Raw genomic sequence first — 15,115 nt, 5'->3', positions numbered from 1 at the left:
CCAGCTCTGCTAAAGAACTGGGGTAACTGAGGGGAGATGATACACCAGAATCACCCTAGGAACTGTTTCAACCAACTCATTGGTTTTGTTCAATCCGTGAACTTGGATTATATATATCATTTTGAGGTGGGCTCTATGATTCATCTGAAGTTCTTATTAAACCTTGCTTAAAGTTAAATCGTCACAACTTTTGCAAATCCTAGATGGGGGGAGGGGGAAGACGAGGAAGCACTTCCACTCCAAATGCAAACACTGAGCATTTCACATGAAACTTCTCTTCCATGTGAAATCATTCAACTCCACATGCTCAGTGAATTCAGCTGATTTACAAACATTTATGCTGAAGCCAAAACCCCTAACCCTACAGTCCTGTTTAGTGATGGTCTTGCTTATGAGCGGCTCACAGATGATTGGCAGTTTGGCCGGGTCTAAAAATAAAAGAATGGGAAGAAGGGTTGAGCATACACAGCGATGGAGAAAATAATGAGGATGATTTGCAAGTGAGGATTATGAAAATTAGTATCTTCACCTTAAGACACACATTGTGAATGATCCATTTTTAGTGAAGTGCAAGTTAGATTGTGACTCCAAATTATTTCACAAGATAGAAGTGTCCTTAAAGCTTTAATCGCCTTAGTTTATTTCACTGTCAACAACTGTTTTACAGTGCCTCATTTAATATTTGTGAGTGAAAATAACCTAAAAGAAGTATAGTTCCGTAGTTACGAGTTCAAGCTTAGTGAATCACATGTTTAAGCTAAAACAAAACTGAAACCTCACATTTTGGAAACCAATCATTGAGTTCCTTCAACAGTTCTTTTTTTTTTTATATATATATATAATTTTATTTATTTATATTTATTTGCTTTTTAAATATTATTTATTTATTTATTTGAATTTCTTTATTTGGTTGCGTGGGGTCTCAGTTGCAGCATGTGGTGTGTGGGCTCAGTAACTGTGGTGCGTGGCCTTAGTTGCCCCATGGCATGTGGGATCTTAGTTGCCCAACCAGGGATTGAACCTGCGACGCCTGCATTGGAAGGTGGATTCTTAACCACTGGACCACCAGGGAAGTCCCCTTTCAACACTTCTTAAAAACTTACTATGTGTCAGGAATTAAATCTGTGGGGAATCAAGGGCAACTTTGAACTGGGGATTGATCTGATGATATGTTTTAGAAAGATAAAGGGAGAGAAAAGGGAGAGACCAGAGGCACAGAAACCAATTAGGAAGGGATGAGGGCCTGAGTCCTGTTGTGGGATTAGAAACAAATGAGTGGAAGAGAGAAATATTTTAAACATCTTAAAAATGATCAACAAGAAGGACTTGATAAAGTTTTGTGATAAAGTGGCATTATTGACAGAAATAGGAAAGATGGGAAAGGGAATCACCTGGAGATGAGGAGTTGGATTTGGGGTCGAGACAGAATACCTTCAGTTTAAGATGATGGTGGCTCATCTAAATGACTGCTGCATGGATTTGATTAACTATAAGAATCCGAAGTATGTGTACTTTCTTCCCAGTGGTCCCTACCATAATTTATGCAGTGATTAGTTTTGAAAGAAGTAATGTGTGAGTTACATTTTTCCACATTTACCTTCTGTTAATGAATACTGGTCAGAGAGAACAAGAGCTGTATCTTTGAAATCTTACTTTCTTCTACAAAGAACTTGTCTACATCTTATCAATTTACAGTCAATAGGTTCAAACTTGGCCCATGTGGGCAGCTTGTCAGGAGATTGGGGGCCACACCTGAATTAATCGTAGCCTGCCGTTCTCTTTAAAACAGCTCACAGAGGCCAGTGTATTCAGCTCAATGTGGACCTCAGAACTCTAAGAACGGGAGTATCCACGTCTATGCTTTGCTGTAGACAGGCCACAGCTCCAGGACCACCAGGCCTGTACTCAGCCATCAGCCTCTTTTTTATTTATTTTATTTTATTTTTTATGGTCTTTAAAAAAAATGTTTTAAGTTAATTAATCCATGGCTTGAAGGATCTTAGTTCCCCGACCAGGGATTGAACCCAGGCCGGCAGTGAAAATGTGCCAAGTCCTAACCACTGGACCACCAGGGAATTCCCCAGTCTCTATTTTAATCTCACTTCCTCTTCAAAATGACTGTCATCCAGCAATGCCAAATATATCTGCCACAGATCACGGAAGTCCTTTATAATTCTTATGATGTTCAGTTCATCTTTATGTTACATGAGAATCAATAATAAAACTGCATCTTGTCTTTTAAGTACATGATAAGTAAGTGGGAAACAAGAAGACTAGGAAATGGTATGTTTAGATACCATTTATATCTATATTTAGATAGTTAATAAATTTGAGATTCGAATTTAAAGAACATCTCTGTACCAGTGACATATGTGTCACAAAATCTGGCTGATTCAATTTATACAAGACTAAATAAAAAATGTCTTTTTAAAACCCATGCTTAAACATTGTGTCCCCAAAACTATTAGTCCTGTGCTGAGGAGCTCAGCAGCTGCTTGAAGGCTGTGCTGGCACCTCAGGTCCCACTCTAGCACTTGGTATGTAGGGTGGAAGGGAGGGATTCAGTGCCTTGTAATGGTCACCATGAATTGGTTACATCACTAAGATGTTACTAAAAGTCTGGGAAACTAGATTGATCTGTATCATCTTGGGACATGTTGTAGGTATTTTGATTTTGGGGGGAAATCTTTGCTACGAGCTGCCTTTTCTTTTCATGTACCTCTTTCTCTTAAAAAAGCTGACAAGAATCAAAACCAAACAACAAACTAATCACACCATTAAAAATCCAACAAGAAACTGATGTGCTTCAAATGACAAAGCCTTTGTACAGTTGATTACTATGCAATTATAAAAAATAAAGAAAAGCACATTATGATTCACAAACATTTAAAATATAAAACATGATGTATAGTGAAATTCTGTTTTTGAAAAAAAACAGATACATGAACTTTAAAATATGTATCCTTATTTATATAAAGACAAATACCAAAATCTAAAAAGTGGTTATCTCTGAGCAATGGGGTTACAGGCGAATTTTGGTTTTTGCTTATCTGTATTTTAATTTTTTCCATTTGAACGTATAATAAGAAAAAGTTATAGGGAAAAGAATTCCAAATTTTAATTGCTTTCTAGCTAATTAAATATAATTTCATTCTATTAAATTTCTTCAACATCTCTGATTTTCTTGCTACATTTTTGAAAATAACTGCAAGTTTACAAAAGATGATAAACATGAAGCAAAATCATGAATGAGGATAAAGGTATCTAAACAGGAGTGGCCAAGGCCAAAATTCTGGAAGAAGACACAGTTTGGCCAGGCCTGGCCCTGCAGGGAGAGGGGAGATCAATTACAATGACCACTAGCATGCATCAAGTCCTATTATATCCAAGTGTCAATGCCATTGCTTTATAGGAAACATCTCCAATTCTCACGTTCTTGAAATGTTGGAATTCTCTCTATGTATCACACAATAACACACTCAGGAGGAACTTAGTTAAAGCTATACGACTATGTGATAAAGTGGGTGCACTAGAGCTGACAAGATCTTGGTGAGGCCAAAGCACAGGAGCAAATTTGGTCCAAGAAAAGATGGAGAGGTGCTGATAAGCAGTGTGTTGCTGCCCTGTTTCTCCTAATCAATGTTCGGTCCTGTACCGCTCAGCCAACGGCTGGTCCTTCAACATGTGGAGCCGCAGTTCACATCACTCACACAGCAGATGGGAGAGTGAGGTCTTCCGTACAGAGAAAAGGTGCATCAGGCTTATCCTGAGGACACACAGATGTGGGGGGATGTCTGCAGCCAGCTCAAGGAATTGTGCAAAATCTAAGTTATTCAACCCTTACAGTGAGAGATGGTAGCGTGTCCTCTCTGTAACCGCCATCTGTCAGATAGAGGTGCGGATAGTCAGTAAAGCCACGCCAAATTGCCAGTCATTCTGCTCGGAGGCTGGGCACTCAGTTAGGTTCATTATAAGCAAGTCACTCTTGGTTCACCAGCCTAATATTGTGTACTGGTAAAATAATATTCTTTTTCTTTGGAATTTATCACTATTTAAGTATCTATTTCTCTGCATATCGCTATCTAAATATGTGTGTGTATCTTGCTTAAAAATCATCTCCCTCTCTCTAATACAAATGCCATGAAGCCAGAGAGTTTTGTCTGTGTTATTTTTTGCTGTAGTCCCCATACCTCAAATAATTCCTAAAACAGAGTAGGCTGTCAGTAATATTTATCGAAGGCCTGAATCAACTATGTCACGAACATCAACATGGCTCATACCCAGCGGCTAAGAAGGTTCTCACTGTAGAGACGGCTGTGTTTGAGGATGGCAGTGGGATGGCTGCATGGAAAGGAACTCGGGCATCTCTGAGGTGTCAGCATAAGGTCCAGCTCTGGGAGTCAGCTATGTCTCGGTTGGTCAGGGAAACTATGAGATCTGCTCAATTCTATAAGAGAAATAGTGAAATTAGAAAGAAGACTTAAAATGGAACTTGGATAAAGGATCTCTTTGGTAAAAGAGAACTGAAAGATGGGTAAGAATTGACCACGACAAAAAAAAAAAAAAATTGTAGGATATGGTATGTGCCACTAGCTGTCAGACTGTCCCAGTGATTATTTCAACCACAGATTTTAATTTAAATAATAATAATACCCATTTGGATAGATGAGCACTTGTTGGACTGATTAGGGTAACAGGAAGCCAATTAGGATTATGCTGATAGATCCAATCAGAAAAGGAACGAGAATGTGGCTTGAGAGCGAGCGAGTCCTGGTGGCTAAGGGAGAATGTATGGAGACCACTACCCACAGGGAAAGAAAAGCCGAGAAGCAGATCTTCCATGAATCCACAGCACAGGGGGTGCAAAATGTTGACAATGCGTCCTGGGGCAAGACCACCAGGACACATTTATATATTTATAAATTTATATATTTATATATATAACTATATCCGCAGAGTAGCAGCTCCCCAAAGAGGCAGGGAGTCCACTCGGGGTTCTTCTACTCTGGAGTTTATCTGCTTATCCTTCGCTGCCTCTTACAATATACCCCTTCTGGGTGCTGTGCTATGTATAGTAAGGGTGACAGAATAAAATGGCACATGGTTCCTGGAATTAAGGGGCTTGCCATCTTGTGTTTTCACCAAAGGTGAGGGGTAAAAGAAACTGCAGTGGGTTCAAAGTGAAAGAGGATGCAAAGAGGTGGGCTCAGTTAATCTAGAGCACCATTTTTTTTTTCCTTCTCTCTCTTTTCTCCGCCCCTCTCCCTTTGGAGGTAACCTTGGCCTGCTCTAAGAATTGAGAGAAGAGAACCAGAAGAAAAAAATTTTTTTTCTATTAAATTAAAAAAAAAAAAAGCAGCTAGCACATAATGATGCAAGGGAAAGAACAAAATGAAATAACTCCACGTTAGTAAAATCTTGGTAAAAATGAGAATGAGACAGGTTAGCAATAGTTAGAGGCTTCCGAATACTAGGCAGTGGGTAAAGAATTCCTAACTTGCTGTGTGGCCTTGGACCAATGTCTTAAGCTCCCTGGCCTTCAATTTCCTCATCATAAAAATGAGAGCATTATGTTAGAACAGCAGATCTCAAATGTTTGTCCATTTAAGAGTCAGGGACTTGTGAATAAACCAAATTCTCTAGCCTCAACCCCAGGATTTTGACTGAATATCGCCTGCATGAGGCTCAGGAATCTGTATTTAAGTGACACCCCCCCACAAACACACACCACCCCCAGATGTGTGATACAACCCTCACTCTGGGGACACTGCCTGAAAGATCCTATGTTCTGTGCGAGGCATCACCCTTACAAAAGGGAAATAGCAGAAACATTAAACACGCAAATTGCCATTTCTTTTCTTCCTGTTTCCATTTATATATTCCCATTGTAATACATCACAAATAGTTTAAAGTAGGAATTATTTCATAAACAGTATAATTTAATCTGTATGCAATTCCTTCTTCAGTGAAATCAAAATTATACTTTTTTTTCAGAAAATGAGGCTTAAACACAACACTGCATTCAAACTAAGAAAAATAATCAACTTGTATTCACAAATCAAAATGAAAAGTTTCCCCAAAATACCATGATTTATGAATTATGCTGTGAAGAGTCTGAGAAATCAAATGCAGACTGTTTCCATTCTCCTACTGAAAACATTTTAAAAGTAGTGATTGTTTAATACGCAGGCCTACTTGTTAGCAAGGCATCCCTGTAGCTCCTGGTGATGTGGGACTGGATATTAGTACCCTACACAGCAGTGGGAGGAGGGCAGGAGGGACAGCACCTGCCCCTCGTTGGGAACTCAGGCAGCACTGCAACCTGGCAACACTTCAGTGTAGACGCCCATTCCCATTCATGTGGACAGGAAAAAGTGGTACTTAGGTTTGCACTGTGCCTTTTGGACAGCTCCTCTGCCACCTGGCATTTTCAGGATATAGTATTTGATTAATGAAAATACCTTAATTTTCCCTAGTGGCAAAGGTACATGACTTGATTGCATGACCATTCGGTCCTGACACTCCTTATCCTGTGAGATGATTTGAATCCAACTGAAATTACAGCACTCATTTCTTCAGCCATGAATTTTTTTTGAAATTCAACTACTTCATGATCCACTTTAACAAAGTTTTCCTGCCATGATTCTGCCTTAGCATTTAATCTGTTTCAAATTTAAGTTTACAAGAAGTACAAGAGCTTTGATGGCTCCATACTTATTCAGTGAAGATCAAAGGCCTTCTTTGTTTTTTTTCGTCTTTTACATCTGCAAGGGATAACTAACATTTCAGATGACAGGTTTTCTTTCCACCAAAGAATTTAGCATGAGAATGCCTTCATTTTCAAGCATTTATTTTTCTCTAAGCCTAAACGTTCTCCAAATTATAAGCATGCTGCCATCACACATGGAATTTCATTCAGTGTTATGTTTCAAGAACACCAGGGATCTAACACACCATTCTTAATTGCCACCAGATACAACTTTGTCCCTGTTCTTCCCACAAAGCTCTTTTCCTAGTAAGACTGGCTTTAGGGCTTATAAAATGATATAAGTCAAAGGTTGTTATCTTCCTAAACAGATCTTAGAGAAGATGGTTCTTTGTTGTGTTGTTTCCGTCTGGCAAAGGATCATTGACATACTTAAAAGATGGAACACATATGGAGAAAAATATAAAACAGGCAAAAGATTACTGTCCCAGTATATAAAGAACTAAAAATCAGTAAGAAAAGGACAAAAGAATCCAATAGAAAAGGAGGCAAAATATCCAAACAGGCAATTGCAGAGCAGGGAACTCAAATGATCAATAAATGTAAAAGGATACTCCAACTCACCAGTAATCAGAAAAATACAAAGTAAAGCAACAAAATACTATTTCACACAGATCATAATGGCAAAAGTTATAAAGTTTATAACTGAATAATTTTCAGAATGCTTTTTAAGTATTTTTAAAGTTTATAACTTTAAAGTTTATAACTGGTGGGAATGTAAGTCACTATAGAGAACAATATGGAGGTTCCTTAAAAAACTAAAAATGGAGCTACCATATTACCCAGCAATCCCACTCCTGGGCATATATCTGAAAAAGACAAAAACTCTAATTTGAAATGATACATGCACCCCAGTGTTCATAGCAGCACTATTTACAATAGCCAAGACATGGAATCAACCTAAATTTCCATTAACAGATGAAATAGATAAAGAATATGTGGTACATATACACAATGGAATATTACTCAGCCATAAAAAAGAATGAAATAATGCCATTTGCAGCAACATGGATGGACCTAGAGATGATCATACTAGTGAAGTTAAGTAAGATAAAGACAAACACGATATGATATTACTTACATGTGGAATCTAAAAAAATGATACAAATGAACTTATTTATAAAATAGAAACAGACTCACAGACAGAGAAAACAAACTCATTGTTACTAAAGGGGAAAAGTGGGGAGGGATACATTAGGAGTTTGGGATGAACAGATACACACGACTACATATAATATAAAAGAAACAACAACCTACTGTATAGCACAAGGAACTATATTCAATATCTTGTAATAACCTACAATGGAAAAGAATCTGAAAAAGAATATATAAATGTATACACACACACATATCTGAATCACTTTGCTGTACACCCGAAACTATCACAACATTGTATATCAACTATACTTCAGAAAAAAGAATATTGTTATAAAGTTTAACAATATTGTGTATAGGCCAGGATGTAGACAAGCAGGAACTGGGATAAACTGCCAATAGTACTGTAAGGTGGCATAAACATCTTGGAGAAAAACTGGCAATAAATGTGAAAATATACATAGACTGTGAGTCAGCAACTCTATATCTAGGAATATATCCTAGAGAAACTGCACTTACCCACAAGGAGAAACAGGTAGAACTGGTTATAAGTACTGCTTGTAATAAACACGGAGAACAAGACAAACAACCATCAGGTTAGTAAGGGAGAAATAAATTGTGATACCATTAAACGATGGAATGGATTCAGCACTTAAGATAGTTAAGATCTATATGTTTCAACATGGATGTGGAAAATGAAAGAGCGAATTAGTGAACATTATGTACTATTTACAATACTATTTATGTAGATTTAAAACTCTACAATTAATATTTTATATTATCAAATATATGCATATAGTAAAAGTTTAAAAATCATGCAATAAATAAACTCTATATTCCTGATTCCAGTCGCCTGTGGGGAAGGGAGAGAGGGAGTAGCGGGGACCCACAAGGCCTTCAACTGATTAAGTGCTGTTCAGATGTTCATTAGAAGATGAAGCAAATAAAACCAAGTGCTAATAGCACAGGGAGATCAGCCCGGTGCTTTGTGACCACCTAGAGGGGTGGGATAGGGAGGGTGGGAGGGAGACGCAACAGGGAGGGGATATAAGGATATATGTATACGTACACCTGATTCACTTTGTTATACAGCAGAAACTAGCACACCATTGTGAAGCAATTATACTCCAATAAAGATGTTAAAAAAAAACCCAAGAAAAACCAAATGCTAATGTATTTCACTTTCGAGTGGAGAGGACACTGGGTTTTGTTATATCATTCTTTCTACTTCCCTGTATTTAAAAATACTTTTAAACTGACGTATTAACAAGTAACAGTGTGGGATACCTGGAAAATATCTCTGGATGCTCACGATGATCCTTTACACGGTGAGGGTGCTACAGTGGGGCAGCCACTCTGTGGCGCTAGTTCCTCCAAATGCCGTGATGATACTTATAAAGCATTCTGAAAATTATTCAGTACAAGGGTTCTTGTCAAAGACAGTCGTGAGAACTGAGCTTTGTCTCACAGAACACTGACTGAAGTGAGGGATTATAGAAATAAAGATATAAAAATTGGGCTTCCCTGGTAGCGCAGTGGTTAAGAATCCGCCTGCCAATTCAGGGGACACGGGTTCGAGCCCTGGTCCGGGAAGATCCCACATGCCTCGGAGCAACTAAGCCCATGCGCCACAACTACTGAGCCTGCGCTCTAGAGCCCGCAAGCCACAGCTACTGAGCCCGCGCGCCACAACTACTGAAGCCCATGCGCCGGGAGCCCGTGCTCTGCAACGAGAAGCCACCCCAATGAGAAGCTCACGTACCACAACGAAGAGTAGCCCCGCTCACTGCAACTAGAGAAAGCCCGCGCACAGCAACAAAGACCCAACACAGCCAAAAATAAATAAATTTATTTTTAAAAAAAGATATAAAAAGTAAGTCACCTACATTTTGTATCTGACATCAGAAATGACTCCTACCATCTTAGCTGACTTCCTGATGGATCCTAAGTTCCTGAAAATTCAAAGACAACAAACTTCAACGTGTCAAATTACTTTGCTTTAAGCAACTTGTACTATTAAGCAATTACCTTAAATTTGAGTAAAATGTGCACAAATAAAATAGTACATTCTTTTAGGGCCGGCACGAACTTCAACACGCACACGGGCAGATAACTTCTATGAGTAAACTGACCATAGGTAAAAGTGAATTAATGAATAAATAAAACCATATGCAATCCATGTAGTCTATCTTTGATTTTACAATCTTGGTAGGTGGGAACAGGGGATTATTTCTCTAAGAAAAAATGTAGTGCAAGTATTACAGCAAAAGGTGACTGACTGACCCTAGGCTTTAGCATCAGAGCTGGGCAGGGGTGTGGGCTTATGGTCCCTACGGCCCTTATCATGGGGATACAGGTCCTGCCTTAAAGAAAGCGCAGCTGCTGCCATTGTGCATGCAGTGTTGTCACAGCACCTAACTTTCCGATGTAAGCTGAAATCCAGATTTTATGGTAAATATAACATAATTTCAAATTGTTGGTTGAATAAGACTGGGGACAGCCCAAAACGTGAGCTATCGTGCACTGAAAGAAATATTATGCACTTGTAGAAAGGATAAGGAAGCTTTTAAAATACTCACATAGATGGGATTAACATACACACGCTACAATATATAAAACAGGTAATCAACAAGGACCTACTGTGTAGCACGGGGAACTCAATATTCTGTGATAACCTATATGGGAAAAGAATCTGAAAAATAGATGTATGTCTATATCTAACTAAATCACTTTGCTGTACACCTGCAACTAACACAGCGTTGTAAATCAACTATACTCCAATATAAAAAAAATACAGAGTGAGTGCCACAATAGATCAAGTGAAAAAGGTGAGGTGCAAGACTGAATCCGTAGCATGGTACAGTGTCTGAAGTGATGGAAAGCGGGGGAAATGTTTTTCCTGCTTATATTTTCAAAAAGAAAAAATAGAATAAACCATGAGATCATAAAGGGAAAAGAAAATCCCTGAAACAAATGAATACTGAGCAGGGAGGGATGGGGTGAGGCTCGCTGGGGACTGGCCATGCCCGCCACTTACACGGTCTGCTGTGCAGTCAGCCTCCCAACCAAGGGAGAGGCCTGCCAATCAGCAGCCTCCCTGAGTGAGGAAACTTAGGCCTGCCACCTGGTAGTTATCAGCTTAGTCCTTAGTCATAAATACAGTCCATCAAACATTTACGAAAAGCCAACCACATGGAACAGAAAACAAGATGAACAATGTGATATGATCCAGAAGAAAGTGGAGATAATTCTTTAACAGAACAGACCTCTGGGAAAGTTATGATTAGGCATCTTGATAGAGAGAATGTCCCAGGCATTAAACAAGCACAAACCGATATGGAGGAAAGAGATCAGGAACAGTCAGGGATTAAAGGTGATTATCAAACAAAAAGCCCACCCAACAGGCAAACACAGTCACTCTTCGTACCCTCTGGTTCTGCAGCTTTGGACTGAAACAACCGTGACAAACAACTAAAACAAAAATATTCAGAAAAACCCTCCTCACTGTCGGTGGGAATGTAAACGGGTGCAGCCACTGTGGGGAAGTGTGGAGGGAGGGTCCTCAGAAAACTAAAAACAGAGGTGCCCTATGAGCCAGCAATCCCACTCCGGGGTATGTATCCGAAGAAAACAACAACACTGTCTTGAAAAGAGACATGCACCCCAGTGTTCATTGCAGCTCTATTTACAATAGCCAAGACATGGAAGCAACCAAAGTGTCCATCGACAGATGAATGGATAAAGATGTGGCACATATATACAATGGAATATTACTCCGCCAGAAAAAGGAGTGAAATAATGCCATTTGCAGTATCATGGATGGACTTGGAGTGCATTATGTTAAGTGAAATAGAGAAAGACAAATACTGTGTGATATCACTTATATGTGGAAACTAAAAAATACAGCAAACTAGTGTATAAAACAAACAAAAGAAGCAGGCTCACAGAGATACAGAGAAAAGCTACTGGTTACCAGTGGGGAGAGGGAAGGGGGGAGGGGCAATACAGGGGTAGGGGATTAAAAAAAGGGTTATTATGGGATTATATGAAATCATGTGAGACTTTTGAGAATTGTAAAGGACTATAAATTTAAAGACTCCTTCATTCAATAAAAGCAGTAAATTAAAAAAATAAAAATCATTTCTTCAAAAAAAAATATTCAGAAAAGAAAATCCCAGGAAGTCAAAAAACAAAGCTGGGGGCCTCCCTGGTGGCACAGTGGTTGAGATTCCGCCTGCCGATGCAGGGGACACGGGTTCGTGCCCCGGTCCAGGAGGATCCCGCGTGCCGTGGAGCGGCTGGGCACGTGAGCCATGGCCGCTGAGCCTGCGCGTCCGGAGCCTGTGCTCCGCAACGGGAGAGGACACAGCAGTGAGAGGCCCGTGTACCGCAAAAAAAAAAAACCCACCAAAAACAAAGCTGGAATTTGCCTCACACTGGCAACTGTTTACATAGCATTTTTACATTGTATTAGTCATTATAAACAGTCTAGAGATGATTTAAAGTACACAGGATATGCACAGGTTATGTGCAAATACGATGGCATTTTTTTTTTTTTTTTTTTTTTTTTGCGGTACATGGGCCTCTCACCTTTGTGGCCTCTCCCGTTGCGGAGCACAGGCTCTGGACGCGCAGGCTCAGCGGCCATGGCTCACGGGCCCAGCCGCTCCACGGCATGTGGGATCTTCCCGGACCGGGGCACGAACCCGTGTCCCCTGCATCGGCAGGCGGACTCTCAACCACTGCGCCACCAGGGAAGCCCACCACGGCATTTTATAAAAGGGACTTAAACATCCTTGGATTTTGGTACCTGTGGATACCGAGGGATGACTGTATATATAGAACATTCAGATAAGAAACAAAACTGGCTAATGAACATGATAAATTTTAATCTCATAGTAATCAAGGAAATGGAAGTTAAAACTAGGTATTTTTCATCCATCCTCGGCAAAAAGAGCAACGCTGTTTTAATTAACTGTACTAGTTTGGGCTGCAGTAACAAATTACATAGACTAGGGGGCTTAAACCACAAATATTTCTCACAGCTGTGGAAGCTCTAAGCCCGAGATCAGGCTGGGCTCCCCGCGAAGGCCCTCCCCTCTTCCTGGCTTAAGGATGGCCTCTTCCTGGGTTCTCAGAGCTGGAGAGCAGAGAGGAAGCAAGCTCTCTTCTCTCCACCCAAAGGCACAAATCCCATTCATGAAGGCTCCACCCTCATGACCTAATTATCTCCCAAAGGCCCTACCTCCTAACACCCTCACACAGATCACACTGCAGGGGTGGGTGGGGAGAGGGTTAGAATTTCAGCATATGAATTGGAGTGGGAGGAGGGTACACCAACATTCAGTCCCAAACAGTAATCTCATGGTGTATCAACAAACCACTCACTGGCTCTCCTGGTTTCTGTGCACTAGGAATTCAGTAGTGGTTTGGCTGGGCAGGTCCAACTTGCGTGACTCCGTCTCATGAGGCTGCAGTCATTGAAGGCTTGATGGGGCTGGAGGACAGGCTTCTATTGCCGTCGGTTCCTCTCCAGACCTGCTCGAGGCCTCCTGGCGCAGCCACGGGCCTCCTCCGGAACAAGCGGTCCAGGAAAGCAAGGCTTTTCATGACATACCACACACACGGTCACTTATATTCTACTGGGCACAGACCAGCTCTAATTTAGTGTGGAAGGGACAACACAAAGACGTGGAAGTCAGGAGGTGAGGCTCATTGGAGGCTGGCTACCACAACTGCCACATTCAGTTTGGGGGAGAATGGGAGGGAATGGGTGCCCTGATAGACCACCGCGGGGTGTGTAACTGGTGTACCTCATTTAGAGGGCAGTTTGACAGTGGGTGGGTGGTAAGATTTAAAATGCAACATATCTTTGCAGGTATTCTATGTGAAGGATGTATGTGCAAGGAAGTTCAGTGCAGTATTTGCAATAACAAGAAAAAGGGGGAAAACCCACATATCTGTAAATTAGGGAATGCATAAATTAAGGAATACTATGGAGCAGTTAAAAAGAATGTGGCAGATCTATGACTGGCCATGGAAAGATTTCTAAGGCACATTGTTAAGAATACAAGAAGAAAATACTCTTCCATTTACATAAAAAGAAAACCAAATATCAATACATGAATACTGATTTTGTGTGTGTGCATAGATATCTCTGAATGTCAAAATCTACAGAAAAGCTCTGGAAAGACACATGTAAAAATTTTGGTGGTTACTTCTGAAAATGGTACAAGAGGAGTGGGGTGTGAAGGCAGCACTTTTAATTCGTAATACTGTCTTGTTTGAATTTTTAACAAAAATAAATAAACATTTAAAACTGGAAAATAACAGACTTTGAGTGACAACCCAAAGTGCCCTCTTACAGTAAAGACTTTGGGCTTTTGTGGCTAGAGTTTATTTTAGCTCTTTGGAGACCCTTTATGGCTCACTTATGGATTTCTAGTTGCTGCTACAATTTTGTCGATCTCAGATCAAGTCTTTAGAAAATTAAGGAAATAGAGCAAGGTCTCAACTTCTGAGTCTGCTTTCACTTGTCGGGGTGTAATGAATGGGAAACGGCTGTTAGACAGTCCGGTGTTAAAGTACCTGACTCTCAGGCTCTGTTTCATCAGCTATAAAATGGGGACAAGATATACTACCTACTGTACAGTGCCACTACGATCCAATGAGACACCAAAGTCACTGGTACCTAGTAGACACTCAAAAGGTGGCCACTATCAGTGTAGGTCCATTCTAAATCTCTGATCAGAAATAAAGCACTGGTTTGGTCAATATAAAGGATGTAACTGAATACATCCTAAGGGGAATAAAACCAATCATGACTTGTGTGGTTTTCCCTTATTCTTCCCATGAGTACTTTAGGAAGGAATACCACCTTGATCGCAGCTTATAAAAGTGTATTTGCTTACTTCACTCTGTATGACAGACCATATATACACTCCCAAACGTAAAATAGACAGCTAGTGGGAAGCAGCCGCATAGCACAGGGAGATCAGCTTGGTGCTTTGTGACCACCTAGAGGGGTGGGGACAGGGAGGGTGGGAGGGAGGGAGATGCAAGAGGGAGGAGATATGGGGATATATGTATACATAGAGCTGATTCACTTTGTTATACAGCAGAAACTAACACACCATTGTAACGCAATTATACTCCAATAAAGATGTTTAAAAAAAGGGTATTTGCTTTACCATATGATACCACTTATATGTGGAATCTAAAATATGACACAAATGAACCTATCTATGAAACAAA

The sequence above is a fragment of the Hyperoodon ampullatus genome (genome assembly GCF_949752795.1).
Source record: "Hyperoodon ampullatus genome assembly, chromosome: 5".
NCBI lineage: Eukaryota > Metazoa > Chordata > Mammalia > Artiodactyla > Ziphiidae > Hyperoodon > Hyperoodon ampullatus.
Note: the sequence above shows the minus strand (reverse complement) of the source record.